The sequence below is a fragment of the Oryza sativa genome, chromosome 11 (genome assembly GCF_034140825.1).
Source record: "Oryza sativa Japonica Group chromosome 11, ASM3414082v1".
In the NCBI taxonomy this organism is placed as follows: Eukaryota; Viridiplantae; Streptophyta; class Magnoliopsida; order Poales; family Poaceae; genus Oryza; species Oryza sativa.
Window position 1 is genome coordinate 7,900,532 of NC_089045.1, and position 18,460 is coordinate 7,918,991.

Sequence of the window (18,460 nt, forward strand, 5' to 3'; positions counted from 1 at the left end):
CCCTTTGGAACGCGACGAACATCAGCGCCTGTGGCATCTTGCCCTACATTGTACATGCTGCAATCTTTACGGGAATGGTTCTCCCCGCAAAGAATGCAAGCTTTCTTACGACGAGAACGATCTTTCACTTCAGCTTCATCCATAAGGTTCTTGATCCTGCGTGACTGGCGACGACCCTTAGTATCAACTAATAAATTTGAGTCAGGAACCCAATTGGCTTGCCCTGGAGGAGGACGAGTGAAATCACACACGGCACGCCAACCACGCAATTCACCACGCCAAGTTGCCTCCCACGATTCCTTTCTAAAGTAGGGAGAAACAAAAATGTTTCCATCAACACCCCCTTTTGCGGAAGCAGCAAGAACATGGGAACATGGCCGATGTAACAGGTAAGGCTTGTTGCAATTGCATTTGCAAGCGTGATACTCTGGCCACAACGTGCATTCCAATGTGATGTCAGTAGTCCCAATGCCGACACCACTCTTGTCACGAAGTCGTATCTCAAATAACAACTCTCTATTCCCAGCAGGCCACACTCTGTGGATTCCTCCCTTCTTACTTTTCTCATCCATGTACTGTGTAATAGCGGGGCTATACTTAACACTGGGTTTGCTGAGGTTCAGACTAGCCATGGAATACCTTTTACAGAGATACTTCTGTGTACCCCTCGTGATGCCCTCCAGGATAGCAACAAGTGGTAGAGGTCGTGTATTCTTCATAACCCAATTATACACTTCAGCAAGATTTGTTGTCATCACACCATACCTCAATCCATCTGTATCGTACAACAACGACCATTTCTCCCTTGGCTCAAATTCTACCCACTCCGTGAAGCACTTCGTGGCCCTTCCACGCTTCCTGCGCCGAGTAATACTTGGTGCTTCATTAGGAATGGGTTCAAGTCCCTCCGGCTCCTCCTGTCTGGCAACTATGGGTTTTTTCCTAACCTCTTCCATGTGTGTAGTGGTCAAATGATCCAGTTGCTCCCATATGGCATCAAACTTTCTTTGTTGATTCTGCTTGCATAACTTCTTGAACAGGTCCATCAATCTCTTACTCCTGAATTGTCTATAAAAATTAGCCCCAAAATGTCGCATGCACCATCTGCTATGTAAATCTGGCCATGGCACGGACTGTGTGACATCTTCTTGAAGCTTCTGTATCGCTGATAGCAAACCGGCGTGTCGGTCATGCAGAACACACACATTTGGTCTGTTTTCAACAACACACATTTTAATGTGCCGCAAAAACCATAGCCAGCTTGATGTGTTCTCGCTTTCAACAAATGCAAAAGCAACAGGAACGACATGGCTATCCGCGTCGACTCCGATCGCGGTTAGAATTGTTCCTCTGTACTTGCTTGTCATGAAAGTGCTATCAACACAGAGCAAAGGAATGCAATTTTTAAAGGCCTCTATCATGCACCCAAATGACCAGAAAGCCCGACGAAGAACATTCTCCCCATATTCATTCACCTCATCGAGAATAGCCATGTGTGTGCCCGGGTTTCTTGCCTGCATCACCTCCAATAGTGGGGGAAGATTGTGATAAGAATCCTCATAAGTTCCAAACCTCATCTCCAATGCTTTCTGTTTTGCCCTCCAAGCCTTGTCGTACGATATCTCATATCCGTACTCTTTCTCAACGTCATGCATTATGGTGAAAGGGGACAAAGATGTTTTTCTAACCACCTTTGAATATACCATTTGTGCCACAAATGCCGCTGTCAGGTTTCTGTGCACCAGACGGGTATTCTCCAACAAACACGTATGTTGCTCAACCCTCGAAGCTACCCATAAAGTGTCATGTTGTGGCTTGTAACCATGCACTCTCCAAGGACATCCACCCTGTATGCACTTCACGTCATACGTCGTCCTATTTGAAACCTTCACCCTGAACTCACGCTTCTGGACAAATGCCCACCTCTTCACCGCATCTTGTAAGTGACCTTTGTCATGAAACATCTGTCCAACTTTCACCTGCTTACTATCATAACACCAGTGGGCATCTAAACCATCGTTTACCTTCATACGACTCATTGATATGGTCGTCCAATTATCGGGTATGTAAGTTTCGTTGTCCCACAGTGTTGTATCTTCTCCTTCCACTACAAGCGCAATGTATTCCTCGTTTTCCACTTCCATCTGATCCACTACCGCCTCATTCTCCTCCGCTGCATCAACACGCATAGGCGAATCCGGTTCTTCATCGTCCGAGTCGTTGGCCTCACGATTAGTACCACGAACAATGACCTCTCCTTGTGTATTACCCTCTACTACTTCTTCCCCTCGACCTTGCTCAGTCCGCCAAACATTTTCAGCTTGTCCACCTTCCAACGGAGTTTCTTCCACCACGGCATGACTTGACTCCCCCGATCGATCAACACATTTTGTCTTCTGCACCACTATTGCCAGGCTATAGCCTTTCTCCCTTACTTTACTAACAAACTTCCTCCAACTCCCAGTTGACGCAACCTCCACTACTCTCCACTGCCATCCATGTTGACCCCTCACTGGCCACACGGCATTTATGACAAATTTATCATGCACTGGATCTACCCCAAACATATTATACAACCACCCTAACACGTCGTTCAAACCCATATGCTCCGGTGCATTCAGACTAGTATCATGGAAGGCATATACAGTCAAATCCACCCCGCTATCACATATTTGTATAGGAGCATCGCCATAATACAGACGAATGGGCATATCACCTGACATCCTGATAAAACATGACAAATAGTCTCACGTTTAATCATTTAATCATTCGATAATTACCCTATTACAACTTATACTACATTGCCGTGTACTAATTTACAACTATTAGTAACAAACAACTAGTTTAATAATCCAAATAAAATATAACACCTTTGTACATATTTTAACACACAACATATCAATAATATGTACTAACTAAGAACTAATTTAACCGTACAATTACTTAAATACCTCTACCAACATTTAGCAATAACAAATATGTGCTAACCATACATACTAACATTGAACAATGCGAAACAATTAACAACTCTTAAACCAATTTTTTATTAAACTTTCATATGCATTGTACTTAGGGATTACTAATGTATACCTTAACTTCACTGCTGGAGGGCGTCGCCAACCCTTTCCTCCCGGCCGGCGCCTCCTCTCCGGCCTGCTATCCCCTCCCCTCGCTCCCTCCGGTGCTCACGGCGACGATGTGGCGACTCTCGACGGCGGCTGGCGATGTGGTCCTCAAATAAATCGAACAAGCATCGCGGGCTGGGGAGACGGGGCTTTAAACCGGCCTGTCGAACGCCCATTGTTCGACAGGGTCGGTGGAGGGACCTGTCGAACGCCCCCGGTTCGACAGGCCTGGCGGCGCGGGGTGGTGGGCCCTGTCGAACTCCCTCCGTTCGACAGGCGAGCGTGTCGAACGCCAGCCGTTCGACAGGGCTCTGTCGACTGCCCGTCGTTCGATAGATGCCCTATCGAATTGCACCCGTTCGACAGGGACCTACTTTCACGATTTTCCCCGGTTGGCCACTACTTTTGCGATTTTCCATAAAAATAATATTAATCCTCAAAAAAATTCCGCTGAGCTCGCTTTGTCGGATGCGGAAGCGTGTGGGTTATTTATAGGAGGCGACCGGTGGCTGACGGGTGGGGCCACAGCCGCCGCTCTAGTAGTCTAGTTAGTCGCCGTCGCCGGCCATATGTATGCAACTGGGGGTAATTACGGTGACGACGCTATTAACTGCGATGTTACCCATGGGTGCAATTAGTGCAACTACTCGTGTATGTAGCCGTCATTTGGGGAGATGCAAGTGTACCTGCAGCGGGGGCGTGTCGGCCGTAGGGCATTTCACATTTGACCAACGCAACAGCACACGGTTTCGATATATGGCGTGTGACGAGCTGACAGTGTTTCAATGTGTGCCCTTATCTTGCAACAAGTGTCTTTCAAACTGATAAGCGATATAGAAATATCAACAAATAATAATAAAAAGATAATTTATAGGTACAGTATTTATATATAAATATAAATGTATTGTTCGTGGTTTACAAGGCAAAGGGTTAAAAAAATACTACCTCAGTTTGTTAATAGATGACGCCGTTGATTTTTTATCATGCGTTTGACTATTCGTCTTATTCAAAAAAATTTATGTAATTATAATTTATTATGTTGTGAGTTGTTTTATCACTCAAAGTATTTTAAGCATGATTCATATCTTATACATTTGTATAAAATTTTTGAATAAGACGAATGGTCAGACATATGTTTAAAAGTCAACGGCGTCATCTATTAAAAAATAGAGGAAGTATAACACTGCGATGAAAAAAATTCATAGAAACATAAGTCTTAAGTAGAAACAACTATAATTAAGTTTATTTACTCCCTCCATTTTAGGTTATAAGACGTTTTGACTTTGGTCAAAGTCAAACTGTTTAAAGTTTGACTTAGTTTATAGACAAATATAGTATATTTATAATAGTAAATTAGTTTCATTAAATAATTAATTAAATATATTTTCATAATAAATTTATCTTGGGTTGGAAATATTAATACTTTTTTATACAAACTTCGTCGACTTACGTCTTATAACCTGAAACGGATGGAGTAATTTATTTTTTTAGGCTGACATGTGAACGAACAAATGATAATAGGCTACTAATTATATTACCGTGCAAAACTTTTATCTATCTTCTCTTCCCTCCTCTAGTTGACATTGTGCCGACTGTCACCGGCTAATTACTACGTACGGGATGTTTCGTTGCGCTAGTTCGCTACGAGGATAACAACATAGGACGAGTAGTTCAAAAAATCGGCTAACTTTTCTGTAAACAAAGAAGGAAGTCGTCAAAACCTATACGCACTAAATGCTCTACTTGATAGGAATTTTATCTACAGAAGAAAACGGGGAGAACGTTAAACTTTAATTACGTAGGGTTTCCCTATTGGCCTTATCCTTGCGTACATTGATTGCAGCAAATGCATCTACTACTGAATAACCGAAACCACGACCATGATTAATGCTAGCGAAAGCCGCTCTGTCTTTGATCGAAGGTGCCCACACTCATCTTGTTCGTTGTCCTCGAGTATTATTCTTCTAAGAGCAAGTTAGTACAGTCCACTACTAACTCCAATTCATCTATAGCTAATCTAATAGTCAATTCATACAATAGTTGATTACTATACTATTAAGAAAAAAGTATGAATTACCCCCTAAACAATTGCGGTCGACCGAATTACCTCCCGTAAACTCAAATACCAGACATTTTACACCCTAAACTATTTATACCGGACTAATGACCAACACCGTTCTGAGCGGTTTTGATTTGAGCTAGTACACGTGGCGCCACCTGTCAGCAAAAATAAAAAAGTTAAATAACCCCTAGGCCCACCTGTCATCCCTCTCTTCGCCCAACCTCTCTCCCAGCCCCCCGCTCTCTTTCTATCGCCGGCGAGGAGATGGGCTTAGGCTTGATGCGGTTGAGATGGATGTAGAGGCAGCCGAGGCACTGGACGAGGCGGTCGGCGCTCTGGACGAGGAAGCGCACGACGTAGGCGTCGGTGAGGAGTTGGAGCGGCGGGGCGACGTAGGCGGCGCGGAAGCACACCCACGAGGAAGGGAACGAGTCGACGGAGGCGACGAGGACGTGGCCACGGCCGTTGGCGTTGGCGGCGAGCTCGACGGCGAGGAGGAAGACGGACAACAGGAGCGATGCCCTGATGAACGCGTAGAGCCGGGAACGCGGCGACGGTGTCTCGGCGTCGGCATCATCCGTCCGCCCGGCGGCGACGCGGCGGCGGAGGCGAGGCACCCCGCGGCGCGGTGCGCCTGAGCAGCTGCACCAGGTGATCTGCTTGGCGTTCTTGCCCCTGCCTCGCCGTCGTCCGCCGGCCAAGAACTCCCCGTCGTCGTCGTCGGCGTCGGCGTCGATGTCGATCTCGCAGATGGACCAGTTGGGATTGTCCATCTTGACGACGACCGGCGTCTCGCCGGCGCCGGCGAGGGCGGGCTTGCTGCCGGCCCAGAAGCCGCTCCACGGCGCCATGCACGCGGCGGGAGCGAGAAGAACACTCGACGACATGACACGACACTCCCGCCACTCGCTGAGCTCCCAAAATAGCAAGCTTTCACTGACACACAAATGCACACTATTCCTGGGGCTCCCCTTCTTTCGAGCTGCTGCCAATGCCCATCAACCGGAGCCGCCTCAAGTCACCACACCTCCCTACTCTCCGCAATGCGATGCGAGCAGCGAGCTCCACTGCCGCCGTTGCAATGGCAGAAAAGCTTTAGAAGAAGAAGGTGCTCCATCCCGTGCGGCTTCACCGCGCTCCTCGCCGGCGACCTCCCGGCGTGCGCGCCGCCGCTGACCGTGCTCTTGCACTTCTTCGCAGCGCTCGGGTGCCTGCCCGAGACTAGGTACTCCTTCCGTGCCGCCCCATGAGAGAGAGAGAGGGAGAGAGTGTGAAGAGAGAGAGAGGAGGGGAAGGGGAGATATGACAGGTGGGTCCCACAACTTTTTTTTTTAAAGAAAATACTGATTGGGTTGTCACGTGTAGTCACGTAGGACAAAACTGCTCTGAATTAAGTTGAGGGGGCTAATTCATCCGGTATTGAAAGTTTAGGGTGAGCAATGTCTGGTTTTTGGGTTTAGGGGGTAATTCGGTCGACCACGATAGTTAATGGGGTAATTCATACTTTTTCCTACTATTAATATATGGTCCCACCTGTCATACATACATTGCGCCTTGAAGCCTATGCTGCAGCTGGCTACAGATCTATAGCCCGCTGCTCTTCTCTCTTATCTTTTATCTTATTAAAATATGTTTATAGCCAGCACTGTTAATGTTAATAGTGCTATTGTACATGCTCTAATTCATCCCTATAAAAGCTGAATTCTAAACGGCACCTTTAAAATTCACGTGCTGGAAAAATAAGTCTTGACCCGACTCAGTTTGTGCCGGCTCTGCCAAATTCAATAAAGATCAATACATAGTTCATTATTATTAGAACTAGAAGATAGCGTGGGCATGCATGATAGGATGCGTTGTTTGGATAAGTTTTTAACCTATTTGTTAGCTTTATGCCATATAATATTTAATCATCCTTTAAAAAATGAGTAAATTTCACAAAAATATACGTATAGTTTTGTGGTCCAAGTTACAGAGAACCACACACTTTAACATTTGGCACTTAAGTATATATATTTTGGTAGTGTAGTTTCACAAAGCCACATTATCAATGAATGGATTCACCCGCGAGATGACGTGGCTGTTTCACTTAGGACGAGGACATGGCATCCTATTACCTGTACGAAATTAATAGGATACCACGTCCTCATCCTAGATGGAACAACCACGTCATCTCACGGGTGAATCCATTCATCGATAGTGTGGTTTTGTGAAACTAAACTACCAAAATATATGTACTTAACTGCCAAGTGTCAAAATATATCTGTAACTTGAACCATAAAACATGTAGTTTTGTAAAATTTACTCTTAAAAAATTATCTATAATCTTCTTCCTCATCTAAAATAAGGCAGAATTAGTCTGTTAGAAAACATATCTAACAAATTAAATGTAAATTAAAAGGTAGGTGTTATTTTTTTGAATTGAATGTTTAGAAGCTATCTTTTTTTCTACCAAATCTTAAAAGACTATAATTGCTAACAAATATGTTTTATTTGTATCATCTAGTTAGCCCTCCTTTTATTTAGTTTATAGTGATGCAATTTATATTACTTACATATGAATAAAACAGAGGAGATATACATGCACCCTAGGTCTTGTTTCTCTATAATATGTGTGATCTAGTGTACTTTCTAAAAGAAAAATATAATCAACTTGACCCTTAAAAATAAATTTAATAGTAAGAAATATAACTTATACACTCTATGTGCTGTAACGTTATGGTCCCTTTGTATGGAATGAAAAAACAGAGGAATAAAAAATAGACAGGATTCAGATAGGAATGAAAAACAGAGAAGTGCAAAACGTAGGAAAAATATAGAAATAACCGTTTGATTGGACCGCAGGAAAAACACAAGAATTGGACGAGAGAGATAGACTCAAAGGAACATTTTCAAAAGGTTGGAACTCTTGCTAAATTTTCACCAAAATCTCTATATAATTGTTCATCCCATAAAAATTTCAAAAGGATAGGGTATGATTAAATCCTTTGTTTTAAAGTCCTTTATATGAATTTTTTTCTAGAGATGAAATCCTCCAAAATTCATATATTTTTCCTTCAAATCAAAGATTTTATTAGTATTTTGCTTATATTTACAATAATATGTGGAGAAATTCATAATATAGTGGCATACGATAGAGAAAAAAATTTGCTACAGGACAAAAAACCGTGTAATTAACTGTAGAACATCTAAAAAAAATTGATTTAGCTCACATACACTCCAAAAGAAAAGGTGTAATTTGCTAGAGGACACTAAAGCTATTATTTTTATTATTTTCAGGTCAAATGAAGGAAGAAACAACATAGAAAAGATGAGTTTGCCCTTTAGATCCGCTCCCTTTGGTTTGGGTATTAACATTCTTGTCTTCTCTCCCACGAGTTAGCAGCTCAAGCGTTCAGCCATGGCGACTCCCCAAATCTAATTCAAAGCCCTCGCCTTCCTCCTCCTCCTCCTCGCCACCGCCACGGTCTCCACGGTGTCTGCTGACTATGTGGTGGCCCTCACCGAGTACTGCGCCGCCCTCATCAAGTTCTACGCGCCATGGTAATAAGCGATGATGGCTCGCCTCGCCGGGTTTCGTCTCCTCCCGTGGCCGCTGTGTCTCGCTGGGATGTGTGTTTGGGTCGGATCCGTGGGTGTTCTGGGCTGAGGGTGCTCGGATCTCTGTGGATGAGATGGGTTCGGATCACGCTAGATCGGTGGAAATGGTGGCGGCGTAACTTGCATTCTCGAATTTGTAGTCGATTTTTGTGACATTCCACAGCCAATTACATGTTTTTTTTCCTGTAGCAAATTTTGCTAAAAATCATTAATATCTAAGCACTTAATTAAAAAAATGATGTAATGATTATGGTAATGGTTGTTTCAATTTAAGTGAAAAGTATGAAGAAAAAGAAGTTATAAGATTTTCTCCAATTAGTTTCAATTAATGTATTTCATATTGGCATTTTTTTCTATTTTCTGTTTTGTTTTATGCAAGTCTTATTTTAAGTTTAAAATTTGTGATATGTTAAATAGAGATGAAGCGTTACACCTTTTATGTCAACTTTCTTGAAAAAGAAAACAACCACCTTTTTTATAAGCATGTAAGACCGATGTAGGTTTTCACTGTTTACTAAATGCATGATTTGTAGAGTCCAATATTATTGCATAGTGTGGGAAACATCCCATCTATGAACATTTATGTAGAGCGTGTGAGGTTCCGTATAGCCTAGCGTAAATACAATCAGAGGGCTAAATTTAGTTGTGCACGCATTATTATTATTTTTGGAATGTGATTTATTATGAATACATGCTTGAATAAATATGTGTGATATACCAAAAATGCATTAAACACCACCTAAAATCTATTAGATGGTACCTAAAAAAATCTGTTAGATGGTAACGTAATATAGTTTAGAGCAATTACATGAAAGATCATTTGGCTTACTCAGATTATTTGACTATATTAATTTCAAAAAAACATGAAAAAATTGGATTATTTTCGTTAATTAAAGCCACTATATTTTTTAGAGTAAATTTCACAAAACTACAGGTATTTTGCACAATTTATCACAAAACTACAGATTTAAAAGCTTGTTTCACAAAACTACAGATTTAGGGTCACCGTTTATCACACAACTACAGGTGCTTTGTACAATCTATCACAAAACTACATATTTAAGAACTTGTTTCACAAAACTATAGATTTAGTGTATTCGTTTATCAAAGAACTACACATTTAGTGTCTTCATTTATCACAAAACTACAGATTTAATTTCTCCATTATCACAAAACTACATATTTAACCATGCTAAAACCTGTAGTTTTGTGATAAATGAAGACACTGAATCTGTAGTTTTGTGAAACAAGTTCTTAAATCTTTAGTTTTGTAATAGATCATGCAAAGTATCTGTAGTTTTATGAATTTTTCTCTATTTTTTATGTAGTGACTTGGACTATTTATATTTGAGTTAAATTTGTTTTCTTAATTTGGCTATACATGTTTGCATAACAATCTATGGTGATGCGACTTGTATTATTGAATTATTTCATAATTATTTGTGGTAATTTGGATGACATGACAAAGGCCAATGGTATATGTCCCACCGATTTTTATTTGTTACTTCCTCCGTTTCACAATGTAAGTCATTCTAGCATTTTCCACATTCTATTGATGTTAATGAATCGAGATAGACATTTTTCACATTCTATCTAGATTCATTAACATCAATATGAATGTGGAAAATGCTAGAATAACTTATATTGTGAAACGGAGGGAGTATGTTCTTTTCTCATGTACAGTATATTTAATTTAGTTTTCATGTTTACAAAATAATATATGATGGTGAATCCTATGTTGTTGAATTATTTCACAGCTATTTTATTATTTCAAAGACATATAAAAGGGCAGGTGTTGTCCATAAAAAATATTGTTTTATACTTGGATTTATATTTTTTTATACTATTGATTGAATTTAGCTATGCATGTTTGTAGACTAATATATAATGATGTAATCTATGTTCACAATTTTTTACAGTATTTTGTTGCTATTTGGATGACCTGCAAAGTGCATGGGTCGATTGTTCCCAAATTTCATGTTTCTTATATAACAAAATATAGGAATATGCATCTTACTTTTTTTTTATTATAATAGAGCAAAGTTAGATTAGACATTGCAGGTGCAAATATTGATTGTTTCTCTTTCACTTTGATAGCTTATGACTAGTGAAGAGCATAGAGCTAGAGCCAGAGAGGAAGTGGTGGGTAATGCTATGTGCATATGAGGGAGGGAGGTGGAGGCGACTTTCTTTTTCTATCTTTCCTAAATGATATAATGAAAGCTAATGATCGAATGTTGGTTGGTTACAGTAAAGTGGTGGTAGCTGAGTTTTCCTTTGACAAAATGATGAATGATTCTGCCGGTCAAGTCAAGATTTTTGTGTGTGATTTAATTTGGCTTTTGCACCTGCCATAGCTCTCGGCCTCTCACTCTGTCTGCTAATGCGTATAGGGTAATTAGTGCATTAGGTTCAGGAATACCGATTTCTTCATATGGATGAAAGCAAGCTTAGGAAGAGTGACATAACAGCTAATAGTATAAATAAACATTTCCTTAATTAAAATGGCTAGACTATAATTGTTTCTTTTTCTCAAAAGTTGTTATATAGCATTAAAATTAACAAAATAACATTCAACAACGAGATAGACTCCATTTTATTAAACAACACACATTAATTCGACTTTATCTAAATAAACATCAAATCGACCAAAATGTGGGGAGAAGGCACACTGTATTACCTTATTTATCATAAACTTCTACTGGTAGTCCTAGCATATTTTTTCTAATATGAGTGTTGAGCCCAAAAAAAAATTTCCAAGGCATCTTTCTTATCCGTTGTTTCATACTTTCCCAATGAAAATTAAGGTAATTTGGAACCATGCCATTATAATTTTTTAAAGTTTGAGATATGCCATCGGTATCTCAATGACATGTAGGATCCACATGAGTCAATGACATGTGGACCAGGATGGTATATCTCAAATTTTGCAAAATTATAATGGCATGGTTATAATTTTCCCTAAAAAGGGTGAGGTTCGGAGAGTTTGTTCAAATCAGGATTTTCTTAACGTAGATATGTTCTTCACTATCTCGTCCACTGTCCACTACCTTATATACTAGCTTAAATTTATAAGGTTTTATTATAGTTAGAAGCAGGGTGTCCATTGTCTCTTACATATATTATTTAGCGTGTACACATGATTATATAAATATAAAGTATTGATGTCCTTTAATAACGGTTCCGGTTTAGACGATGTGTTTTAAGCTTTTGGAAATCTCCAAAACTATTTTGTCCATAACTACACTCAATTTCTAGTGGTGTAGATCTTGGAATCAAAGATTCAAACCCTTTCCAAAAATATTAAACATCCTTCCAGTTCTTAAAAGTCGTATAATACTAGTTATCCGACCTGATGGACAATGCAGGCAACCACGATCCTGGTGGATCATTTCTCAATATAGTCTGTTTAAGTATAACGTGGATTAGATTACCAACCGTATAGTTAAAATGTCAGGTAACAAACTATTTATAGGATATGACATTTTATTTCCAGTAAAAGGATCTTATATGTGGACGGAAGAGGTAACAAAAAATGAATAATGTTTTATGTGGAATGGAGAGGTAACAACACAGGCTCCAAAACAAATCTCAACTACTGAAAATAAGAGATGCTTCCATCGTCTGTCAACAAAACTGGCCAAATAACCAGGCGAGCGAGAAGAAAACGGGCGAAAAAACCGTAATTGTCCGATAAAAAAAGGGCGAAAAAAATCCGATAAACAATTCCCCCGAAAAATAAAAGGCGCCACTCCTTTTGAGTCCGAGATACCATACTCCTCTCGGTTTCAATCTGTACCATAATATATCACACATCTTGGTGAAACAAAATGATGTGCCGGATTGAAGATCTGTTTACAAAAACAGGTTTGTACTTTTGTATTTGAGTCCCTGTAATTTTTATATTTACATTGGAGTCCCTATAATCTTATAATAAAGTACTTGAGGTCGTTTTTGATAAAAATAATAATAAAAGAGAGAACAAAAGCAGAAAGGTGCATAAAAAGAAAAACAGCAACAACAAAAGTTCTGTTTCCCCTATGTCCTGTATTGGAAAAAAGCAAAAAAAAACATTTGAAGAAAAAACAAGCAAAAAAACGCGTGAGAAAATAATTATAAAAAAACGGCAAAAAAACACACGAGAAAAAAAAGGAAAAAGGGGAGAAAATATGGTTTTCGTTATAAGTAAAAAAGCAAAAAAAATGCTAAAAAACTTTTAGAAAGAAAAGCGTCATTTCTAAATAGTTTGAGAAAATCGCGTAAGAAAAAAACACAGTTTATAAAAAAAAAGCCGCTCATTAAAATACAAACATTATCATTGACATGATTATTCATGAAAAACGTATATTATCATTAGAAATTTTTGACCTGTTGCAACGCACGGGCATTTTTGCTAGTACATTAAATGTATAAATAAGAGAAAGAGAGAGGGAAAGAAAAATTGAAGCCAACCTTATACCTAATCTATTATATATATATGTTGGTTTTAAGATGACTAATAGCTGATAGTGACTTCTACTCTTATTTATGTATAAATAAGAGTAAGTTTAATTTACTATTAAACTTACTCTAATCAATGCGTATATCGTCGCCCAATTCCCTATACACATCGATTAAAAGAATATGAGAGGTATAAATTAGTATATCTTACTAATGTACATAATAATAAGCAACTATCTATATGTCCTATCTAGCAATCATTTTTTTAAATGACTTTATCAATACTTAAAGACTTATATGTTAATCTTCTACAATAATTAATTAGGCTTGCTAATGCATTAAATACATATGGATTTAATAGACTGGACTTCATTATGGATTAGCTTTGGGTGGATAGAAATTAGTTAATGCAGCTAATGGGCAAAACATCCAAATCGCGTAATTTAAATTGGAAAATTTCAAATTGCGAAAGGCAAGAACTAAAATTAAATTCCACAAACTTAGAAAATATTCATTACAGAAGTGTTGAAAGAAAACACTCAAAGACAAGCAAACATACACCTTCACATGTGTTTGAATTTAAACACTTCAAAAGACCTAAATGCAAAACTCCAAAAAAAATTCTCACAAAGAGGCACAAGTGACTCTCTCAAAGGGGCACCCAAACTTTAGCCTCTACCTCCCTATTTATAGGCTCCAAATGGTTGGGAATCACCTCTTGCGGAATCCCCAAAGAGCCCTTGAAACTTGACCCTTACTTAGACTCTCCATAGCTATTGGATCAAATCTGGACGCATCAGATCAAGCCACGGCATCACCACATGAAGAATTTGATGGAAATGGGATGCCCAATCTTTCATTAGGTGAAGATAACTATCGATTTGGCCGAAACATGATACACACGATCCGAACCCTGCAATCGCAGCACCACGTCTCCTCTGGTTATCAACCGTGCCGAAACTCGACAGATTTTGCCAAGAAGGCTAATCCCTGCGTGTGAAGCAAAGAACACAATCAAGAACAAGAAAGACAAACAACTCAATTGCAGATGAATGATTAATCAAGAACTCAAACTTGGGGTTCCACAAACCGATCTAGTGATGAAACTATTGAATATATATGTTCTAGGGTCAATCTTGGACCCCTGGACGTATCTCTATTGGACTCCAATATGATACACGGCCCAACGGGCCCAAAGACGGTGATGTACCAATTAATCCTGGTGACGTCAGCCGGGGGGCGGCGCTGACATGCGGGCCCCACCTCTCATCGGCTCAATGCCGCTGCTCCACGGTGGACCGAGTCCACGGGACCGGGGAAGGGGAGCGCCACGTGGTGCACACGTGGCGCCGATGTGGCGGCCACATGGGCTGCCACGCAGGCAGCAACGGACGGCCCCGATCTACCCGAGGGTAGATAGGACGGCGGAGGCGGCGCGCGGCCGGGCGGACGCGCGGGCGGCTTAAGCCGGCCCAGCGGACCTAGCGCGCGGCGGCAGCGCGAGGCGACGAGCGGCGGCGACGCGGCTAGGCGGTGGCGCGAGAGCTAGGCGGCTAAGCGGCGACGCGAGAGAGAGAGGGGGAAAAAGGGGAGGCCTTACCGACGACGGTCGACGACAGCGAGCGGTGGAGGGCGATGGCGACGGCGGGACGAGCTCCGGGACGACCTAAGGAAACAAACGAGAGGGATTAGAGAGGGAGAGGGGGAGCAAAACGGGCGGAGATGCCTGCCGAAGGCGGCGGCAATGGAGGGGCTCACCGGCGCGTGAGGACGGCGGGCTCCAGTGGCGAAATTGGACGGGGAAGGGGTGGACGGCGTGGCCCTCAGGCTTGTGAACCGGACGGCGGCGGCTCTAACAGCGGCGAGCGGCGGCCGGAGGTGGCTAAAGCGGCGGCGGCAAGTGGTGCGCGGCGCTAGGGCAGAGGAGAGCTGGGGAGCAGATGGCGAAAGAGGGAAAAATGTGGAGAAGGGGGAGGGTGTGCTTTATATAGGGCTGGGGAGGTGAGAGGTGGCTGGGAGTGGCATGGATTTGCCGGCGAAGTGGGGAAGGTGGAAAGAGAGGGGGCCGGCGGGATTCGAAATTAGAATCCCAGCCGTTTCTTGGTGTGAACGCGCGGGAGAAGTGGGACGGCGGTTGCGGGATGTACGGGAGAGGGCGCGGGGAGCGGACGACGTGCGCGAGGCGCACGGGAGAGGCGGGCGGCGACGGTTGCGGGCGCGGGCGGTGCCGGCCGGAGGTAGGGGACGGGCCCGACAGGTGGGCCCCACCTGTCGGTGACCCAGAGAGGGGAGGGGGCACGGGCAGCGGCCCAGCTAGCGCACGGGGAGGGAAGGGGAGAATGGGCCGACTGCTCATTCGAAGAAAAAGGGAAAAAGGAAAAAAAGAAAAGGGATTTTCCAGGGATTTAATAATTGCTTATGCTCATTTTTAATTGGTTAAAATTATTTATAGAGCTCTGAAAATTCCACTAAAAATCATGTTAGCTTATTTTGACATGTAGAAACCAAGAAAAATTCCACAGGCCAATTCTGATTATTATTTGCATTTATTAAATTAGGGTTTCTCTTTTGCTGTTACACAGATAAATTCTCGAGGTCATTTATAAATATGATTTAGGCTTGGGAGAAGAACTTCAGGGTGTGACAAAGTGCACGCCTACCAGTAGGAGTCTGCGAAAGAGAGTAATTTTCCAGGCGGCCAGCTGAACCACATGTGAAAATGTGGCTCCTTATGCCAACTGCATGGAAAAAAATGGCAAAACTAAAATAAGAATTTCAAAAAAACCAAAATCCAGAAAGCCTACCCAATCCAACCATGCCGCCGCTGTACTCTTGCCGTCGTCGTCACCATGAATATTGCCATAGACTCAAGCAAGCTCCTCTGCCTCCCTCGTCGGAGTGGAGGGACTAGTCTTTGCTGCCCAATAACGTGTTGTTGGCCGTCATCGTCGCAGTCAAAATTGCCACCACCTTTCCCGGTGTCCCCAATGGGACTGGGCCGGATCTGTCGCTCCTGTGGGCGCTGGCAGTGGATTCCCGTTAACTAATTAGGTCTCAATCTTCTGATAGGTATTGATAACTCTTAATTTGGCGGAAACTTGACACACACGATTTGGCTTCCAATCAATACGATCTGAACCATGCAATTTTAGCACCACGCCTCCTCTGGTTATCAACCATGCCGAAACCCAATTGACTTCATCGAGAAGGCTAATCACGGTGTGTGAATCAAAGACACAAGCAAGAACAAAAAATATTGCAATAGAAATGCAGATGAATGATTAAGAACTCGAAATTTGGGTTCCACAAACCAATGAACATCGAAACTATAGTACCAGAAATAATTCAAGCAAAACCCGACTCTAAATTATGACGGCTATGGAATAAATATGATTAGAGACATCCTAGGGTTTTTCCACCCCTTGGGCTTAGCCCACGACAAGTACAAGTCCCAACGCCCAAATCAGACTAAGATTGTATGAGGTACATGACTTGTTTTGCATATTCCCTATAGCTCAATAGGAATTTTGATGTGGGACTAAAACCATCTGAAAGCAGACTCTATAATCTTTCCAAAAAGAACTCATGGACCCCTAGGGTCCTTCTGGATCAGTGGCTAGGTTTGTTTAAAGTTAATATTGTCAGGAGGCCCGAATTTGAATCCAAAACGTGCAGAACTTCATCTCTTGCCTTTTATGAACCAAAAATAACATGGTAATGTTGGAGTAGACTTGAGGAAGGTTTTGGTTTCTTCCTCAATCAACTTCTTAGATCATCCATGTATTCCTTGTTCTCGGTATCTTTCCCTTTCACCAAGCAAGCACCTCTACAAATGAGAACACACGGAACTCATAATACAATAATGTTTGTTCCAATATATAACACGTAAATCCCACCTAGAAAGCATGCACCTTTGCTTGATGAATACATAAGATAACCATGGTCATATCCGAGCTAGTGATGTCCTCATCACGCCCAGCCTGAGCCCCCGTTGCCGCTCCCGAGTCCCGCGACGGTGGATCTAGCCCTTCTACTGCTATTGCCGCCAAATCGACGATAAAGAAGGAAAGGCAAGAGAGGCCAGCCACTCCTGAGTCTGGTGGTTGTGGATCCTCTCCTCTCAAGGCCGCCCCCACTGCTGCCGGATTGACGACGGGGAGGAAGAGGCAAGAGAGTTCGACTGCTTCCGAGTCCGACGGCGGAGGAGCCACACCTCTTGAGGATGCCACCGCTGGGTTGATGATGGAGTGGGAGAGGCGAGAGGGAGGCCAGTTGCTCCCAAGTCCAACAAAGGTGGATCCATCCCTCCTGTCACCATTGGTGGCAGAACTGCCGAGGCCGGTGCCGCCCCCGTTCTTGTCTTCGACGTGCGCCACACCACCGGACCTGCCTCCGCACATTAAACTATCATTGACGTCAAGCTTCTACCGAGAAAGAGGGACTAGGATAAGGTGAGGGAGATAAGGTGGAGAGAAGAGGAAGTGGGGGAAAGGAGGGGTGGAGTGGAGAGGATGAGGATGAGGAGAGAGAGAGGACTTAGATATTTTAAGGATGAGCTCGACTTAGAGGGCTACTGAACAGTGGGCCTCTTAACAGGCCCACTTGTGAAAATAGGTTTATTTCCATAGGCGGGCCTGTTAAAAGGCCCATCTCCGAAAAATATGAAATTTTCACATGTAGTCCTTAAACCGTCCTTAGGGGAGCGATTTTTGCATACAAGGGCAATTATGGTCTGCCAACCTTGAGGATTTCTCGTCTTGAAAAATCGATTATGTTGAAGTTATTTTCACATTTTTCTCCTTTTTTTCCCTGAATTTCTTCCACTACTACATAATTTATTTTCTGGACGAGACATAATATAGGGTGTAGGCGAGCCATAACCGTCCCCGTATGCAAAAATTCGGCTTCCAAGGAAGGTTCAAGAATCACCTGCGAAAATAAACCTATTTTCGCATGTGAGCCTGTTAAGAGGCCATCTTGCCACCAGTCCACCAGCCAATCGCACGCCTCACTCTCTTCACCTTTAAAAAAACATCCTCTACTTATCCTATCCTTTTTTTTTTCCTCTCCTCCCTCATCCTCTCCTCTTCCTACTCCACCAATCCTCTCCTCCGATCCACTTCGTGGCCCGCAAAGGCAAGCGCTCCGGGAGGTGACAAAGGCGGCGGTTGCGTCGACGGCTCCATCACGCAAGCATGGAGGCAGCGGCGTCAATGGTTCCCTCACGAGAGAAAGG